Here is a 21,757-nt window from a genome sequence, read left to right as displayed (position 1 = left end):
ATTTGCATATATATAATTTACTGAAATACACTAGTTTTTTATACTAGAGTTGTAGTTGTAATAGCAACTTACATTAGCAATACATTATATAATATAATAAATAGAAATTGCTGTTCCAAGTATAACTCTAGTATAAGATCATTGCACCCAGATTACCAAGACATGTGCTATAGACTAAATAATAGCCTATACATTCACAAATGTATTCTCGATATAGCCTCAAATATGTCTGCAATATAATTCTCAGAACCTATTAATATTATCTCATCTTACGAAAGGGACTACTTTGCAAATAATAATTAAGGTACGGGTTTTTAATAGGAACATTTTCCTTGATTACACAGTTTGCCCTGATGTAATTGCAATTATCGTTATAACAACAACACAAGAGCAGTCAGTTAGGAGAAATCAAGGTGGTTACGGAAGCAAGAGGCTGAAGTGATGCACATTGAGTACTGAGAAAGGGATCATGGACAAAAATATACGTACCCACATTTTATTTTCCCGAAAAAGACAAGGAAATTGATTCTCCTCTCATAGCCTCCAGAAGAAACTAGATTTATCAACATTGAATTCAGTCTAGTGAGATTAATTTTGAATTTCTATCTTCTCTATAAGATAATAAAATTATTATCAGTTTTTCTTTTCTTTTCTTTTTTTTTTTTTGAGATGGAGTTTTGCTCTTGTTGGCCAGGCTGGAGTGCAATGGCAGAATCTCAGCTCACCACAACCTCCACCTCCCGGTTCAAGCAATTCTCCTGCTACAGCCTCCCGAGTAGCTGGGATTACAGGCATTGCCACCAAGCCTGGCTAATTTTTTGTATTTTTAGCAGAGACAGGGTTTCTCCATGTTGGTCAGGCTGATCTCAAACTCCCTACCTCAGGTGATCCGCCTGCCTCAGCTCCCAAAGTGCTGGGATTACAGGTGTGAGCCACCACACCTGGCATAAAATTATTTTTTTAAGTAGAGTCTGTGGTAATTTCTGATAGCAGTCATAGAAAACTAATACAACATGTATTTTTTTCTAATCTATGGTAAAAACATTTCATACATAATTTTTGAATTATTTTGGTAAAATATTTACATAGCTATACTGAGTAAAGTGACTTTTGAAGTAATTTTTATTATAATTTTATATATATTTCCAACTATAGCCAGCGTTTACTATGTTATCTTCAGATAACAGAGAATATCTCATGTTTTAAAATTCTAATGATTTAACAATTTTTTGGAATTTCAGAAAACAAACATTGCTCTATTAGAATGTCAAATAATAGAATTATAAAAATAAACAGATATTCTGTAACTACAAAATATTATACCTATAATTAAACTCAGTGACAGAATGTAGTGGCATATTAGATATAACAAAGAAAGGGTAGGCAATCTGGATGATTGGTAAGAAGGAATTTTATTAAAGAATTACAGAGAAATAAAAGTGTAAATAATTCCAAAGAGGTGAAAAGAAATATAGAAAGAACAGAGTAAAAAGATCGATCACGTTTTTATGTCACTATCAGAAGGTGAGGAAAGCGAATCTATTGAAAGCAATAGTTTCGATCATTCTGCAGAATTGCTGAAATTGAGGAAATAGTGAGATATAGATACAAAAACAACACAACAATCCAAGCAAAACATAAACCAAAACAAAACTGTCCAAACTGAAGTGATAATGAGCCATAGCTATAATCAAAACCAAAACAAACATTTAAAAAGGGGGAAAAAAAAACACACAAATAATATGAAACCCCAAGTAGGAGTCTTTAATCCAACTCTAGAATAAAATCAAAGTACTCAACTCATTAAACATTTTATATAAATTTTCTTATTTATTAAATCAGTATTTGACAAATTAACTTCTAGAATTATTTTATTTAACAATTCTACAATAGCTGTCTTGAGTAACATATTTTTGTGGTAATTTTCATCACCAATATTATACACTGACTTCTGTTTCTAGATTTAATCTTGCTCCACTCTTAAAAATCGGCAAAATACATAAAGCAACAATTTCATGAATATCAAACAATGATTATTAATTATCCTTGAGATGCATGAAACAAATGAGCTATATGATTTCTAACCTAACACACATGAAAGAGTTTCAAGCTAAGGTTCAAGAATGGGAAGCTCAGGTAAAACTAGCTGGATTCCCTGAGGTGATGAGACAGAATTGAGAATCAGAGTTCAGGGTGCATAGGAATCACAGGGCAGAGTACTCATGAAGGGAGAGAACCTCAGACAGCTAGAGATCTACTGATATAAAAGAATGAGATTGATATAAACCGTATCCTGAGCTTACACAGGAATGGGAATAGTGCCTGTTACCAGAAACCAGACTGGAAACCTAATTCACAGGCACAATATTCAGAAAGACCTTGCCTTACTAGCAAGGAGTAATTAAGTCTTGAACAAACACTGCCTGATCTTGCTTACAAAAGTTAAAACCAGATCTGAAAACATCAAACTCTTTCCATGTTTCCTTAGCTAAATCTCAGAACAAAACTCAAGAACAGAAGAATAAATTATTTAGTATTAACCAATATAAAATTTAAAATAATAAGATTCAGTAAAAAATTACCAGGAAGCTAAAATATACATATCCATAATAATGAGAAAAAGCAATCATTTGAAAGGAATCCAGAACTGACACCAGTGCTAAAATTAGCAGAGAAGTACAGTAAGATTGTTATTGTAACTGAATTCCATATGCTGCTAAAGCTAGAGGAAAGGTCGAACATGTTAACTATAGAAACAGAAGGTATAAAATATGTCTCAAATCATGCTTTCAGAGATAAAAGTTGTAATGTCTGGAAACACTGGATAAGATTTACAATCAATTAAACATTCCTAAAGAAAAGCTTGTGAACTTAGAGATATAATAGAAATTACCCAGAATGAAACTCAGAAGAAAAAAAAAGTACATTCTTCAAAAAGAACTTTAAAAAAGTTTCAATGGTCTGCAGAACAATACCAAGAAGCCTAATACACTTATGTATTTGGGTACTTAGAAGAGTGTGAAGGGCAAAAAAAAATGGGGGGTGGAGTGGGATGTAGGAATCACGCTTAAGTAATTTTTTCCAATTTTGATTAAAATCATAAATCCACAGATCTAAGAATCTCCACAACATTAAGCATAAGAAACATAAATTAAATGACATTAATTCACTTTTTATCATAATAAAATTGCCACAAATCACTGATAAAGAGAAAATCCTAAAGCAGCAATAGAATAAATAAATGTGGCCGGGCGCGGTGGCTCATGCCTATAATCCCAGCACTTTGCGGGGCCGAGGCGGGTGGATCACGAGGTCAAGAGATCGAGACCATCCATGGTGAAACCCCCTCTCTACTAAAAATACAAAAATTAGCTGAGCATGGTGGCGCATGCCTGTAGTCCCAGCTACATGGGTGGCTGAGGCAGGAGAATTGCTTGAACCCAGGAGGCGGAGGTTGCGGTGAGCCGAGATCGCACCATTGCACTCCAGCCTGGGTAACAAAAGTGAAACTCCGTCTCAAAAAAAAAAAAAATAAAAAAAAAAAAAAAGTTACATATAAAGAAAGAAGATAGCAGATTTCTTTTCAGAAACAATGAAGGTGAGAAGACAATGACACAACATCTTTTTGTTTGTTTGTTTGTTTGTTTTGAGACAGAGTCTCACTCTGTCACCCAGGCTGGTGTGCAGTGGTGTGATCTCAGCTCACTGCAACCTCTGCTAACCGAGTTCAAATGATTCTCGTGCCTCAGCCTCCTGAGTAGCTGGGACCACAGGTGTGACCACTGCACCCAGCTAATTTTTGTATTTTCTTTAGAGACAGAGTTTCACCATGTTGGTCAGGCTGATCTCGAACTCCCGACCTCATGACCTGCCTACCTCTGCCTCCCAAAGTGCTGGGATTACAGGCGTGAGCCACTGCACCTGGCAAAACAACATCGTTAAAATACTGAAGGAAAAAAAAAAACTTAGAATATAGCTAGTAAATAATATATTCCAAAAATGACAAAATACAAAATCAATTTTTAGCAAACTTTCAGAAAAATATTTTATTATGATACCATGCTTGTTTGTTTTGAAACATATGTGGACTAATCTAAAAAGCTTCTAATTTTCTCATAATACTTTGAAGATTGAGGCTGTTATTGATTTTTAATGCATATGTTGTGTATAGTCAAATTCACAAATCTTGATTATATAGATTGATGAATTTGTGAATTTTACTATACATAGTTGTATAGTAAATGGATTTTACAAAGTCTATTATATGATTCAATCCATATTATATATGGATGATTATGAATGTGCAATATATACACATATATAATATACATAAACTATATCCATATTTATACATATATAATATATATCAAATATATCCAAATATAGATGAACATAATAAAATATAATAATAGATCAAGATATTGCATATCCCCAGTAACTTGGATGGCTGCTTCATTTACTTTGTCAGTTAGTGTTTCCTCAAATATAATTGCTTTTCTGATTGTTATAACCATAGATTAGCATTGTTTGTGTGAGACTCCACATGAATAGAATCATCCAGAACACATTCTTCTGTGTCTGATTTATTTAAATAAAACACAATGACTATGTGCTTCTTCTTTAGTTTTATGTGTATGAATGCTTTTATTGTTTGTAGTATTTCATTGTAAAAAAAAACAATAAAATGAAAAATAGAACAATTAAATCATAGTTAACCATTCTAATAATGGAGCTCAGGTTACTTCCGGTTTTGTCTGTTAAGATCATCAACTATGAACATTTTCACACATTTGTTGTTCAACATGAGCATGTCTTTTTTTTTTCATAATATACAAATATATAGGCAGTCTAGTTGGTTCATAAAATATACATTTTTTTTTTTTTTAGGTTTTGTGGAAAATTTGTCCCAAAATGATTATATTGAATTATGTTGTCACTTACAATGTAACAGGGCCCCAGTTGTTCCACATAATAGTCCATACATTTATTTTAAACTTTTTTAGATAGAAGAGAAAGCAAAGGAAAGACAGGAGACAGAGAGAGAAGGAGAGAAAGAGAGCAAGAAAGAGCGAGAGAGGGTGAGGGAACTATAGTACCAAATTGCAATCTATAAAAGACACAGGGCTCTGTAAAGATTGAACTAAGATAAGATAACATATTTGGGAGCTGTTTTAGATATAGTGGAGAATACAGATTTTCTATGAAATAAGGTGAGAATTCTACAAACAAGTCTACGTGTTTCTTACACTTACTAATGCTCCACCATCCCCATCTTGTCTCCTAGCCAGGACTCTTGGATCCAGATTCTAGCACTTGTCTTTTTCTCATTCTTTGAGCCAGTTGTAGGAATAATCGGATGATTTTTTTCCTAAATATAACCTTTTAAGTCCCTATATTTGTGCCTTCTCTATAGCCAATAATACTTTAAAGGACAAATAAAATGTGGTACATACATACCATTGATCATCAGGAAGCTAACAAAAAAAATGAGATAATGTCGTTTGCAGCAACATATTTGGAGCTGGAGGCCATTATCCTAACTGAAATAACACAGGAACAGAAAACCAACTGGCACATGTTGTCGCTTGTAAGTGGGAGCCAAACATCAAGAACATATGGACACAAAGAAGGGAACAATAGACACTGGGGCCTATTACATGGTGAAGGATAGAAGGAGGGTGAGGATATAGAAAAACTATCTATTGAGTGTTATGCTGATTACCTGAATGACAAAATGACCTGTACACCAAACCCCCACAACCTGCAATTTGCCCATGTAACAAAACTGCACACGTACAGAGCTCTTGAACCTAAAACAAAGTTGGAAGGAAAAAAAATGCTGTTAAGATCCTAAAAACTGAAAAATTATTTCTAAATATACATCAACTGTGAATTTTTAACTAAACATACTTATATCTTTATATCACAAAGAACAAAAGTAGAGATAAGAATAATTATTGAAAATGGTAAACTTGCAAATACAATTATATAGATTCCTTTTAAATAAATAATTTTTTCATAGATCAGCAATGTAATATGTTTAATACCAAGCACAACTGAGATTCTCTCTAAGACAATATTTCAAATTATTTGCTTATTTATCTATCCTCCCACCATTATGTGTGGGCCCCAGGACAGCAGGGGGTAAACTAGTAAAAAAAATTTCAACTAGAATAAATTACTAAAATTATTTTAATTAATTAATTTATTATTGAGACAGAGTCTCACTCCCTTGCTCAGTCTGCAGTGCAATGACACAATCACAGCTCACTGAATTCTCAGCCTCCAGGCCTCAAGTGATCCTCCAGTCTCGGCCTCCCAAAGTGCTAGGATTACAGATGTGAGCCACTGTGCCCAGCCTATTTCAATTTATGGATGTATTAATAAATATGAACAAATGAGTCACCAATTACTACACTTTTAAAATGATACAATTTTCCCCTTATTATTTTTACCTTCCCAACTCTATTTGATAATGGTGATTACTTTCTTATCTCAGTGAACTTTCAGTATCCCATTCTTCTAAGTATTCGAGTAGGTTCAGTTTTTAACCCTCCATTGACATTTATTTATAATACATTTCACAGAGAGCTTATTCAAAAGGTAAACTCATCATTTTTACTCCAGATTTTCTGTTTGTTTCTCTTTTCCCACCACATTAAAACCTTAAATACACCAACTAGCCAATCAGCTTTGTCTTTCACGATTTGTTTTCAATAGACAGTTTACACCTCTATAGCCAATATCCTTGGCAACAGTAATCTTCTTATGCCTGGACAATCACATTAGAATTCTTTGTAATATTTCTGCTGCTGTTCCTTTTTTTAGTATAGTCCATGCAGACCAGAATTTCTCAATTACACAAATAACACCAAATGCTACATTTCTGAACTCATGAGACTTATCATTTTAATTGCATAGGTTTAAGCTCTTCGATAGTCTTCCTTCTTTGTCTGGATTTCCTCACATATTTTTCCTCTCTTATTTTGGTTTTGTTTAACAGACTAGACATGTCAATCAATTCATTTTGTTGACATTCTTTCAAGAAATTGTATTCATTCAATTTTTCCATATGCAAAGCTTTCTCTTATTTTTAAATTTTTGTTCGTGGTTCCTTTACAATCTGTGCTGGTTATTCAGTCTGAATTTGTTCCGTGACCATTTATGCTGAACTCTCTTCCCAGGAAACTGATCTCTAGAGGGGTTTCAAGTGGCACATCTTATCCCCAGAGAAAAAGAAGCACTGGCAGAATTTTCATCTCTCCCACCCTCTCTCTGCCAGGCTGCTGTCTGGACATTGGCATTGGCGGTGTTCTTCTCCTCACAGACACAACTCATTTCTGGAGACCCTTGCCTTACAAATACAGATTTTGTCATTTCGTAATACTTCTCCCTCCTATTGCACATAAGAGTGAGGGTAACGTCTTCTCACTAGCGCTAGTCCCTTAGTAGTTTCTTATTTGCTGCCAACTATTTCCAGAGACATCATGATCTGAATCAAGGCTTATCTTCTTAATATACTCACTTTTTACTCCTTTAAAAAATGATCATGTCCTTGTTGTCAGTCCGTGTCTATGTATTTTATAACTCTTTATTGTTCCATCATTTAGAGCTGACCCCTATTTCACACACCACACAGAAACCAATGTCAGGGAACTGTAGAATACAATGAAGATAATACAGGGGAACAGCTTCTTCATGCTTAGCACTGCAGTGGCGTGGTTTGGAGTTGTACCTGTTGCTACTTTGGAGTGGTAAGATTTAGGATGGTAGGTGCCTTTGGGACAGACAGTGTGATTAGGGATAGGGAAGTATTCTGGTCTGCTAGTAGCATTCTAGTTCAGCACCTGGTGATTGCATATGTCTGTATTTATAGTACTCTCAAAGTTCTCAAGTATCTTTTATGAACATTTGTATTTGTGTTGTGACACAATTAAAAGGGAACTTAAAAATCAATATTTTATACTTATTAACGGCACAAAGAGGAGATTAAGACCAGTTCCCTGAGAATTTTAACATGAAGGGAATCAACCTAAGTTGATGTATTTTTGGCAGGGGTGGGGCAAAAATGTTTGAGTTCCCATGAAGTCACTTCACTTTTCTCTAAATTCAGAAGGAGAATAAGTTGAAAGCTCAGATGAAGGGTAGTAATGTTGCAAAGAATGAAAAAGTTCTGAAAATCATGAAAATAGAAAATCTGCCCCCATTCTTGCAACCCTTTCTTCCTTCTAACCTGTGGAGCCAACTTCCATCACCACTTAACTATATCCTAACATTCTATACTGACATATATTCACGTTCCAATGTGAAATCATAGAGAACTTTCTTTCCTACGTAATTTACAACATAATTTTGCAAAGCAATCTCCAATGTTCAAATCTTTTATGAGTAAGGGTAGACAATAGAGATTCTTTTTATACCAAAATGTTGCCAGTTTGATTTAAACATCAGGGCTCTGCTATTTAATATGACTTATTATTCTAAAGTTTTAATTTTCTATAAAACAATGTTTCCATGCTTCTGAACTGAACACAGTTAACCTTTTCAATATCTGTTCTAAGAGCGAAATAAGATAATAAGTGTATGTTTCCTGAAAACTTTAAAGTGATATGCACATAGTGAGTATCTACAGGTTTTATGAATGTGAATATAGATGCAGATTTTATGTGGATGATGTAAGCATGTGGAATATGTGAGCATGATGTAGGATGAATCTTTTACTATGGATTTGGATAATATGCAGACATAAAACTGATGACAGACAAATACACAAGCATATGAGGAAATGTATTCTCTTCCCGGATCCACAAGGGGGCATAGTTTCAAAGGCAAGAACTTCCCAGCACCATACCCTCCCCCACTCACCTCTCCATCTAGGGGCTAGAGGTCCCCAGACCTCTAGCTGTTTAAACTTTGGCGTGCATGGGAAAGAATCAGAGATCAGTCAAACCAGAAGAAGTTTAAAGGAACTCCTTTCATAGGCCCAGAAAACCTGAATGGGATGGGAATTCCTTCCAGGTTCAAAGTCCCCTTCTCCCACCTCAGTATGGACTCCATATCTGGATCCCCTTCCATGATCTCGTGGAAGCTCTTTCTCTCCTTTTTCTCTTTCTCTGCCTAAATAAGTCACTTTCTGCAAAACTCTTTGGGGTCCAATATTTACTTAATTGCTCACTGTGCCTGGCATGGTCCCCTCTCCCATTCTTGGATGAGTAAGAAACCAAGCGCCCGGAAGGGAACATCCTAGTGAGGGAGCTGAGCCTCCCCCACCCCATGGAATTTGGTTACAGGTAGAAATACATATAGATGGCTTTTGGTAACCTAAATATTTCTGTCATAATTGAGGAAGTCATTTGGAGAAATATAAAGAACTAAGTTCTGAAAAAATGATATTGAACCCTCATAATTTTTGTAAACTGCTTATCTGAAATCAACCGGGTGGAAATGAACTATATTATATATCATGAATAATGTCTGCTATAAGCATATGCTTCTGGAATTGAGTCCTGCTTTTAACTACAGTGATATTTAAATCCCCGAAAAGATAATGACATGTCATTGCATTGAAATGCTTGCTTAGGGCATAACTTTCATGTTCTCTTGAAAATGTGCTGATGAAATCTCCTTCTTGCCATCTATTTCATATGTAAGAGACAAACAGAAAATCTAGATTAACTACCATAAGTAGCATTAAGAAAGATAAAACAATCTCTCCTTAGAGATGAACCCACCAAAATAATTTAATTAAAGAGGATAGGGGCAAAAGGGAAAAAAAGATATTGCTAACAAACATGAGCATAGAAATGAATGCATTTTAATGTTTAAAAAGATTTGATAAAATGAATAATGCCACTTATTTAGCTAATAAGGTTTATGTTATTTCACTATTTGTTCTTTTGTTGAATAAACCAAAGAATAATTGCAAAAATGTGATATATACCAGCTAAACTGAGACAAACATTCAATCAGAATAGGATTTAGGTGATATAATTAATGGTTTTGTATTACTAAAATGTCTCATGGAGAGTCAGGTCCTCTACTTTTTCTCCAGCTGTCTATTCTGAAACCCATGCAAAAAGATGTTGGCACCTTCAGCAACATCACTGACAGAACACTTGCCATGTAGGTCTTTTCTACTCCCCTTACATGCATTCACCCTTCAAAAAATTTTTTGTTGGGGGGATGGGAGTAGAGGAAAATTAATAATCCAGCAAAAAATACTAAAAATAAAACTCAGGCTCCTAAAGAAAAGGACAAAACAAATAAAGACAAATAAGCAAACAAAAAAAATTTTTTTGTACAAAGTACAGTTTTGTTAATTTGTACTTAGTGTCATTATTTGCTTCTTCCCTGTTTTTTTTCCAACTTAAACACAAACAGCCCATTCAATTTTACTGAGATCAGCCTTCAGCAGAAAAATCTTGCCAATGTATTTCCATCTGCAGCTACACATGCTTTCAGACTCCTTGCTTTCAGGTGACAGAAGGTTAATATATGCTGCTTTAAAAAAAAATACCTTAATTTTGTTTCATTTTTACTGAAGACAAGCAGATAAATACCTATAGCTAGATCTCTGTCCGCAGGCATGAATATGCTTTAAGAGAAAATCTTTTAAGTTATGCAAGATGTTTTTGGAAGGAATTCTTTAGTGTGTTAGCTAATTGCAACCTAGCTCTAGAAAAAAAAAAAAATGTTTCCTTGAATATTCTTGGAGTTTTTCCAATTTATTTCCTGTATCACAGTCTGTTGCTCACATCTTCTGGAGATAAAAAAATAAATACAACATTTTTTAAAAGGTCTACTGTAAGATTTTATTAAAAATCTTTCTCTTGGCTAGAAATCTTAGTTGCTGTTTGGTATCATAAATATGAATTTTTCCTTTAGTCTTATGCAATCTGTTCAAAATATTTCCTGAATAAAAAGCAACTACAGAATACTTACTTCAGAATTTTTTTTTAAAATGACATTGAAGGGGTAAATATATACAAAGAATGTAGTAAATTATTTTGACTATGTTATGACAAACCCCAGGAAAATACACTGAGTTTTATCATTAGTCTAAATATTATTATTATCAAGACTCATAATTGTTATTAAATAATTCAAACTGATGAAAACAATAGAAAAACTAGAGGTAGGTTAAAACATGTATTTTACATTTAAAAATTGTAATGTATGATACCTCAATTATTTGATGATTAGGAAAAAAACACAAGATTTTACCTTATAAAAATGTGTTTTTGATACTATTATTTTATTCAGAAAATAATTTGGATTCATGTTGTTCTCTGATGTCTAATTTCAGTTTAATTTACAATGGATTAAAATATACATATATTTTAGTTACTTTTCTAGTTGAATATGACTGTCATTTTTGATAGCTTAAATTGGCTTAGGTTCTCTTTGTAATTCAAAACTTTAAAAAAGCTACTCATATCAATAATCAGAATGTTCTAACACTCTCTCAGGGCATTAAATTTTTACCTAAATTGTTGATACAATCTTAAAAAGGTTAGTGTCATTGCCAGCCTCAGAAACAGAAAACTTACTCTAACTCAGAAAGATCTGATTACTAGGGTATATTCTTGGGAAAATTATTTCCCTTATTACTGGAGCAAACCATTAACATATGTTGAGCTTTCATTAATCTTCCATGCACCAAAGACAAGTTGAGAGCATTTTAACTGTGTCTGGGGCACACAATTATGATGTGAATTGCAAGGATAAGAGGTCACAAAAGCTCATATGTTAAAGGAATGACTAAGATCTTTTGTTCTCAGTGATCTCACAATAAAAGACCTCTCAGTGAGTCTGTTATGCTAAGTGCTAAACTCTAAAAACTCTAAACATTTTTGTGCTGTGCTGTTCTTTTGTTTGTGTTTGTGTTTTTTTCTTCTTTCTTTTTCTTTTTTGAGACAGAGTCCGGCTCTGTGGCCAGACCAGAGAGTACAGTGAGGTGATCTCTGCTCACTGCAACCTCTGCCTTCCGGGTTCAAGTGATTCTCCTTGGGACTACAGGCACGCATCACCATGCCCAGCTAATTTTTGTATTTTTAGTAGAGACAGGGTATCACCATGTTGACCAGGACGGTCTCCATTTCTCTTAACCTCCACCCGCCTCTGCCTCCCAAAGTGCTGGGGTTACAGGTCTGAGTGACTGTGCCCCACCCTCTCTCTGTTTTAAATGAAGAGTAGGTGTGAAGTACCGGTTAATTTCATAAGTACTCACCAGGAAGTTTATGTATGAAAATAGGATTCCCTAGATAAGAAAGCCTTGATCATAAACTACCTGGATGGTGAGGTGATATCAGGACTAGAAGAATTGGTAGTGGACTGAGGCAGCTCAAACTAAAACCAACTGCTCTAAACATCATTGATTAAATTCATTAATCTTTTCCATGTTTTTTGGTTAGTTTGTTTGTTTTGCATGCATTAAACACAATAAAGCCTGAGGCAAAAAGAATAAGGGAAAAATTCACTTCAGAGGCATGGACAAGAGTTGGTCAAGATCCTTCAAGTAAGATGATAGCAAACAAATGAAAGTTACAATAGTAGATGTATATGTTCTTTAGAAGCCCAGTAGACATACTTCCCCAAGTGCCTCACAAAACAAGAAGCAGTTGTTAATCAAGGAAATGTTTGTGCACCAAGCGTATTGTATCATCAAGAACTGTTACGAATGTGGTGTTCCAGTGAATTTGCAGAAAGATTGTGCTATGAAAAATAATATTTAAAAATCAGAATCTAGAGGACTGTGGGCAGTACTGAAAATGACAAAGAGAAATCCCCATGTCAAAAATAAATGGAAGCTTGAAACAAAATCCCTTTGTGCCATGCTTTAAAATAGACCATCTGTCATAACAGTTGTAGATTCAAGGTGGCATGAAAGAGGTCAAATCAAAGGGATATGGATTTCAGCAATCTCACGGAATGGGATAATCACAGACTATTTTAGCTCAACCTATGGCAAATAATTGAACCCACTGAGTCTCCAAAGATTATAGTATTGGACTACAGTGATTTCAGATACAGAACCCATTAATATGAATATATTGGGATTTTCCAGAGAAATTTTAAGGGTCAAGAAGAAGGCAGGTAAAGTCCAAAACTAGGCATTATGCAGAAAATAACAGTAATAACAAAATAAATTCTAATCTTTTGAAAGTTCTAGGATACTAGTGCCTACTACCAGAATACACCAAATACCTAGTTGCCCAACAATTTCAGAGAACACCATAAAAAGGTTTAAGGAGTTACAATGGAAGACATGGAGCAAAAGGACAGAATAAGAATTTGTGTGTGTGTGTGTGTGTGTGTGTGTGTGCGTGTGTGTGTGTTGTGTGTGTAGAAAGGCATAATTGTAAATTATAGTGCAGTCAATAAATGCTGAACTGGTACTATCTGACTACTGATGAATGACATAGACAGGTAGAAAAGGCTTGATGGGATTCAAGGCTGAAGATGATGGTTGTGACATAAATGGAAGTCAATCATTTAAACCACTTTTCAGAATCTCTCCTTCACCTCAGTGATGGAGGTACACACACGGCAGGAAATAGGGTTAGTCTGAAATTACTACTCTTTTCATTCCCCTTACCTCTAATAGGCAGAAAATTGTGAAAACTTTTTTCTATTATGATGCCTTTTAAGAAATATATATATATATATATATATATATATATATATATATACACACACACACACACATATATATATATTACTCTACTTCAGGACAACTTTCATATTCATTGGGCTCCCATATACCAAGATTCCAGATTTTTCACTGGGCAATGGAGGAAGGGCTAATAATTTTCATTTATGCTAATGTATAAGTATTCTTACAATTTATTTGATATGTAGAAGAAATGTAAAATCTACACACTGAGGGTAGAGGACTAAGCTTTTTTAATATTCTCAAGGAATATATCATCCATTGTGGAGAGTAAGAAGGATAAACACACACAAAATATTTACAAGACAAGTAGTACAGAAAAATAATACTCATATATTCATCAGAATAATCAGGAGAGTCCTATTAAAATTACACATGTATCAGCACAAATGTAACAGAAAGTTCAATAGCCATGAGCCCTAGAAATCTTTATTCTTTTACAAATTTTCCACATGCTATGGTCTGAATGTGTCCTCAATGTGTTGGAAATTGAATCAACAAAGCAACAGTGCTGCAGCCTTTTGGGAGATGATTAGGTCACAAAGGCTCCAACATCATAAATATGCCATTATAAAAGAAGCTCTTTTATAAAGGGAGTTGGGCTTCTTTTTCCCCATTCTTCCTTTCTACCACATAAGGATACAACATTCCTCCCCACCAGACAACGCAGCATTATGGTACTATCTTGGAAGTAGACAGCAGCATCACCAGAGAGCTGAACCTCCCAGTAACTTTATCTTGGACTATATATATCCAGAGAGATAAATTTCTCTTCGTTATAAATTACCCAGTCTGTGGTATTATGTTATAGCAACACAAATGGACTAAGACAGCAGGTAATTCTTTTTCAGTTATTATCACAATTTTTTTAAAAAAATATTTAGGAATTAAGGGTCTATATAGTTTTCAAAGTAATTTTCATAACAAGGATATTTAAATTTTGCTATCACACCACCAAAGTTCCTTTAGTGGTCCTCCACTTCCTTCAGAATAATATAAAATATATATAGTATGATTTTTCTATATTTGAATAAAAACTCCTGAGTACATACTCGCCCTCCTATGTTAATGCAGTGTCTATATTCACAAATCCAGACATCCTAGACAATTTTGTTCTTTCTAAAATGTATTGTGCTACCTTCCTCTTCATAAATTAAAGAATAGTTCTTGCTCATTAAAACTTTCAAAATAGTATTTATTACTTTCAATTAGACATAACGGGCTTGGAAGTTGCCACTCCAGTCCTCACAATAAGAGAAAAGCTGAACAAATAGAAAATCAACAACTCTCCTTTGATCCATCAGATAATTGATGCAACAGGGGCAAACTTTTTTCTCTCCACTCTCACAGAATTCTCACAGAATTCTCACAAAAACACTACATGCCATTTTAGCCTTTGACAACACAGCTATATAAAATTGTATTTATGCCTAATCCTTAGCCAGATAAACATAAAATATCATGTTAAAGCCCTGTTTACCTGAGTTCCTTTTACCTGACATCTGGCTTTCAACAAAAACAATGATACAGCTCCAATGAGTGGAGAAATACCAGAGTTCTTCGTCTTCATGCCAGTTTACATAAAGTGACATGGACATACATGGAGTGATTTTAAGGAGTGGAGAATTTAATATGCAAGATAGAAGGGGGAAGTAAAAAGGAAGAAGCTTCTCTGTACACATACAGAGGGAGGGGGCTCCGAAGCACAGAGAGGGAATCCCACCTGCCACAGTTACCAGTCAGGCATAGGAAGAAGCTGGAGGAGGAGGCGTTTGATTTGCATAGGGTTCAGGGAATTGGTTTGACCAGTCATGTCATTCACAGAGCCCGTGGAAAAAAATGGCTCTCCCACCCTAGTCTATTTTTTTTTCTATGATATGCAGAATTATATTACTTTCCAACTAAGCATAACTTAAGTATATTCATTGATTGTGTTTCTTTCTTTTTTTTTTTTTCTTATTATACTTTAAGTTCTGGGGTGCATGTGCTGATCATGCAGGATTGCTACATTGTTATATCCATGCCATGGTGATTTGCTGCATCCAACCCCCTCCCCGTCACCTACATTAGGTATTTGTCTTAATGTTATTCCTCCCCGATCTTCCCACCCCGTGCTAACCCTGCCCTAGCTCCCCAACCCGCTGAGAAGCCTTGGTGTGTGATGTTCCCCTCCCTGTGTCCATGTGTTTCCATTGTTCAACTCTCACTTTTGAGCGAGAACATGTGGTGTTTTGTTTTCTGTTCTTGTGTCAGTTTGCTGAGAATGATGGTTTCCAGCTTCATCCATGTGCCTGCAAAGGACACGAACTCATCCTTTTTTATGGTTGCATAGTATTCCATGGTGTATATGTGACACATATTCTTTATCCAGTCTGTCATCGATGGGCATTTGGGTTGTTTCCATGTCTTTGCTATTGTAAGTAGTGCCACAATGAACATATCTGTGCATGTGTCTTTATAATAGAATGATTTATAATCCTTTGGATATATATCCAGTAATGGGATTGCTGAGTCAAATGCATCTATTTCTAGATCCTTGAGGAATCCCAACAGTCTCTTCCACAATAGTTGAACTAGTTTAAACTCCCACCAACAGTGTAAAAGTGTTCCTGTTTCTCCATATACTCTCCAGCATCTGTTGTCTCCAAATTTTTTAATTATTGAAATTCTAAGTGGCATAAGATGGCATCTCAATATGATTTTGATTTTCATTTATCTAATGACCAGTGATGATGATCATTTTTTCTTATGGTTGTCAGCCACATAAATGTCTTCTTTTGAAAAGTGTCTGTTTATATTCTTTGCCTGCTTTTTGATTTTTTTTTTTCTTGTAAATTTGTTTCAGTTCTTTGTAGATTCTATATATTAGCCCTTTTCAGATGGGTGGATTGCAAAAATGTTTTCCCATTCTGTTGGTTGCCCATTCACTCATGATTGTTTCTTTTGCTGTGCAGAAGCTCTTAAGTTTAATTAGATCCCATTTGTCTATTTTGGCTTTTGTTGCCATTGCTTTCAGTGTTTTAGTCATGAAGTCCTTGTCTATGCCTATGTCCTGAATAGTTTGCCTAGGTTTTCTTCTAGGATTTTTAAGGTGTCAGGTCTTATGTGTAACTCTTTAATCCATCTGGAGTTAATTTTTGTATAAAGTATAGGGAAGGTGTTCAGTTTCAGTTTTCTGCACATTGCTAGCCAGTTTTCCCAACACCATTTATTAAACAAGGTATCATTTCCCCATTGCTTGTTTTTGTCCGGTTTGTCAAAGATCAGATGGTTGTAGATGTCTAGAGTAACTTCTGAGGCCTCTGTTCTGTTCCATTGGTCTATATATCTGTTTTGGTACCAGTACCATGCTGTTTTGATTACTGCAGCCTTGTAGTATTGTTTGAAGTCACGTATAGTGATGCCTCTGGCTTTTTTTTTTTTTTTTTTTTTTTTCCTGAGGATTGTCTTGGCTATGTGGGCTGTTTTTGGTTCCATATGATGTTTAAGTTGGTTGATTCCAGTTCTGTGCAGAAGGTCAATGCTAGCTTGATGGGGTTAGCACTGAATCTATAAATTACTTTGTGTAGTATGGCCATTTTAACAGTATTGATTCTTCCTAACCAGGGGCATGGAATAATTTTCTATTTGTTTATGCCTTCTCTTATTTCCTTGAGCAGTGGTTTGTAGTTTTCCTTGAAGAGTTCTTTCACAACCCTTGTAAGTTACAGGTATTGATCGACTTATGACCTATGCAACTTACGACCATTCGACTTTACGACCACAATCGCTAGCCACAACTGCTCCACGTCTGGCAGTGCAAATGTTGCCCAGGTGGGCGTACGACAGTTCAGACCAGCTTCCAGCAGCACTACCATCTCCATGTGAACCATTTCAACTGTACATATAGCCTACTCAATTTATGACCAAATCGTGTTACGACCGGTCCACGGTCCCGACCATGGTCATAAGTCGGGCACTAGCTGTATATTCCCAGGTATTTTATTTTCTTTGTAGCAATTTTGAATGGTAGTTCACTCATGAGTTGTCATTTCTTTTCAGTCTTTTTTCTCTAATCTTGTCTTCTCATTTTATTTCATTGAGTTGATCTTCAATCTCTGATATCCTTTCTTCTGCTTGATTGATTCAGCTATCAAAACTTGTGTACAATTTGTGAAGTTCTTGTGCTGTGTTTTTCAGCTCCATCAAGTCATTTATGTCCTTCCCTAAGCTGGTTTTTCTAGTTAGCATTTCATCTAACCTTTTTTCAAGGTTCTTAACTTCTTTGCATTGGGTTAGAACATTCTCCTTTAGCTCAGAGAAGTTTGTTATTACCCACCTTCTTAAGCCTGCATCTGTCAGTTCATCAAACTCACTCTCTATCCAGTTTTTGTTCCTTTGCTGTTGAGGAGCTGTGATCCCTTAGAAGAGAAGAGGTGTTTCTGGTTTTTGGTGATTTCACCCTTTTTGTGCTAGTTTCTTCCCATCTTCATGGATTTATTTACCTTTGGTCTTTGAAGCTGGTGACTTTCGGATAGGGTCTCTGAGTGGACATCCTTTCTGTTGATGTTGAAGCTATTTCTTTCTGTTTTTTAGTTTTCCTTCTAACAGTAAGGCCCCCCTGCTGTAGGACTGCTGGAGGTCCACTCCAGACCTTGCTTCTCGGAATCACCTGCGGGGGTTGTAAAACAGCAAGGATTGCTGTCTGTTCCTTCCTCTGGTAGCTTCATCCCAGAAGAGTATCCACCAGATGTCAGCCAGAGGTCTCCTGTATGGGGTGTCTCTTAAGCTATATGGTGGTCAGGGAATCACTTGAGGAGGCAGTCTATCCCTTTCCATGGCTCAAATGCTGTGCTGGGAGCTCCGTTGCTCCCTTCAGAGCTGCTGGGCAGGGAAGTTTATGTCTACTGAAGTGAGACTCACAACCGACCCTTTTCCCAGGTGCTCTGACTGGGAAGGTGGGGCTTTATTTATAAGTCCCTGATGGGCCGTTGCCTTTTTTCAGAGATGACCTGCCCAGCAAGGAGAAATTCTAATCACATTCTCCCTGTAGAGGCCTTGTTGAGCAGCTGTGGGCTCTGCCCAGCTGTTGCGTAAACTTGCTTGCGATTTTATTTACACAGGCAAGGTTAGAACTGCCTTCAAAATGGCGGATGCCCCTCCCCCCACCAAGCTCTATCATTCTGGGTCAAGCTCAAGCTACTGTGCTGGCTGTGACAATCTCAAGCCAGTGGGACCCAGTTTGCTGGTTTTTGTCAGGGTGGGACCTGCCAAGACAGATTACATGGCTCCCTGCCTTCAGCCCCCTTTTTTTCAGGGGAATGGGTGATTCTGTCTCTCAGGCATTCCAGGTGCTGACTAAAATGGCCACCCAGCTTTGTGCCAGAAACTAGCTGCACTGGTGTTGTTGGCACTGGCCAGAATCTCCTCGTCTCTGGGATGTAAAGACCATGAGGAAAGCACAGTAACAGGGTCAGAGTGTCAGACTGCCTGGGAAAGTTCCAGATGGCCTCCCTTGGGTAGTTCGGGGAGTTCTCCCACCACTTGCAACTTCCCAGTTGAGGCAGCACCCCACCCTGCCTCAGTTTGCCCTTCTTGGGCTACACTCACTGTCCAACCAGTCCCATTGAGATGAACCTGGTTAGAAATGTGGAGATTTCTAACATTCTGCATTGCTCTGTCCGGTAACTACGCTCCCAAGCTCTTCCTATTTGGCCATCTTGGGGGAAGTCCCCACCCTAGCCTTTAATATGCAAATGTAGGGTGCCTGATGTTCTACATGTTGGGGATATGTGGGGGCGCCCATGTTGCCAGATACATGTGGGGCAAGGGCAAGAAGAAGAGGGCAGGAATTGCCATGTTTGGGTTAACCCAATTTCTAATGGCCAGCAATTGCATATCAAAGATTGCTCGTTGCTGCACTGACTCTAAGAACTGGAGTGATGCTATAAAAAAATGAAAACTTCCCAAGGATCCCTTTCCTCTCTCTATCTGCCTAAAATAAAGTAATAACTTCTGCAACATTACAAGTCATGTTAAAAGGCAATATCAGGACCAGAAAAAAACTTCTACTTTGCCCTCTGAAGATTTGCTGAAAATCAACTTGCAAAGGGCAGATTAACAGGAAAAGAGGCATGCAAACTTTACTAACATACACATGTGTGAGTAGGAGTTACACAAAACAGGAAAAGTCAAAAAAAAGGGGCTACATGATTGACATTTTTATACTATCTTGAGGTTAAAAATAAGGGCCTGGCACTCAGCAAGACAGGTTATGGGAGGGAGAGAAGAGAAAAGGCATGGCTAGCCAAAGCGGTCTTGTTATGTAGATAAAACCTTACAGATAGCAGCCTTAGATGGAAAAGTAGGTAGCCTGTGGTCAAATTAATTTTTCTGAGATCTGAACAAAGGAGAGATTTCAGAGAAAACCTGGTTGTTTATGTCACTAATTAGCTAATTTCAAAGATTAATATCAAATCTTTGAAACTGATTTCAAAGATTTCAAAGATTAGCTCATACCTGAAAAGACTTTTCCCAAAATTTTAACCTGCAACCTGAAAACTCAAGCTGTGTTCTCTCAAATTTCAAAACCAATGATAGGAGACTTTTCTTTACAAAAGTAAATATTCTCCACAAACGGCAGCTTTTTAGGGTTATTATTGTCTGTCTACCCTCTGAATAACTATCTCAAAATATGACAAGGAAGTGTATTTGGGGATAAAATATTTCTGGTATCCTTTAGCGGAAATCACAGTCTAAAGAGACAATCCAAGCATCAAAACCAAACATGGCCATAAGAGAGTTAGGAATTTTAAATAACTATGATTAATATGCTAAGGGTTCTAAGGAATAAAGTGGACAACACGCAAGTACAGATGAGTAATGTAAGCAAGAGTTGACAATGTAAAAATGAATCAAAATAAATGTTAGAAATCAAGAATGCTGTAACAGAAATGATGAATGCCTTGTCAGTAGACAATAGAGGAAATCACCAGTAAGTTTTAAGATACATTAATAGAAACTACCAAAGTGAAGTTCAAAGAAAAATTATCTAAAGGAACATTACATCCAAGAACTGTGGGAAAATTACAAAGGACATATAATTCATATTATAAGAATATCAACAGTAGAAGAAAGAGAGTTAGAAACAACGACAGATGACAAACCACAGACCAGGAGGCTTAGAAAACACCAAGGAAAATAAAAATCAAAAAAATCTACAGCTATGTATATCATAATAAAATGCAAAAATCAAAGACAAAGAGAAAAATCTGAAAAAAATATGTATCTTTCCTATAGAGAAACAAGAATAAAAATTACATCAGACTTTTCTTTTCATAAAACATGTAAGAATAAAGAGAGCACAGCAAAATATTTAAATAATTAAAATAATAAAACCACAAACTTACAATTCTGTGTCAAATAATATTATCCTACAAAATTAGAAGAGATGTAAAAACTATATCAAAGAAAAATGGAGAAAATTTGTCACTGGTAGAACTACTTTACAAAAAACATTAAAAGAAGTTCTAAAAAGAGAAAGAAAATGATATATGTCAGAAACTTAGATCTACATTTAATAGAAAAGGTTTAGAAAGAAAGAATGGTAAAATAAACCCTTTCATTTTTCTGACGCTTAATTAATTGAAGTGATAAGAGTTCATCAAAAATTAATAATCACAATAATGTATTTGGTGATTATAGCTTATAGGTAAGTGAAATAAAATGACAAGGTTGTAAGAGCTGGGAGGGAGGAATTTGGAATACTTCATAATAAGGCACTTGCTCTACCTGTGAAGTTGTATCATGTTATTTAAGAGTGGACTTGGTTTAATTTAAATGTATATTGCAAATACTGGGGCAACCATTTTTTTTTATAGAAGTAGAATAGATATACTAAAAAGATAATAAAGAAATAATGAACAGCCGGGCGCGGTGGCTCAAGCCTGTAATCCCAGCACTTTGGGAGACCGAGGCGGGTGGATCACGAGGTCAAGAGATCGAGACCATCCTGGTCAACATGGTGAAACCCCGTCTCTACTAAAACTACAAAAAATTAGCTGGGCATGGTGGTGCGTGCCTGTAATCCCAGCTACTCAGGAGGCT

Source organism: Sapajus apella, unplaced genomic scaffold, assembly GCF_009761245.1.
Source record: "Sapajus apella isolate SASKATOON/1434 unplaced genomic scaffold, GSC_monkey_1.0 scaffold27, whole genome shotgun sequence".
Lineage (NCBI taxonomy): Eukaryota > Metazoa > Chordata > Mammalia > Primates > Cebidae > Sapajus > Sapajus apella.
The sequence above is the reverse complement of the archived record's forward strand: the minus strand, read 5'-3'. Positions refer to the sequence as shown.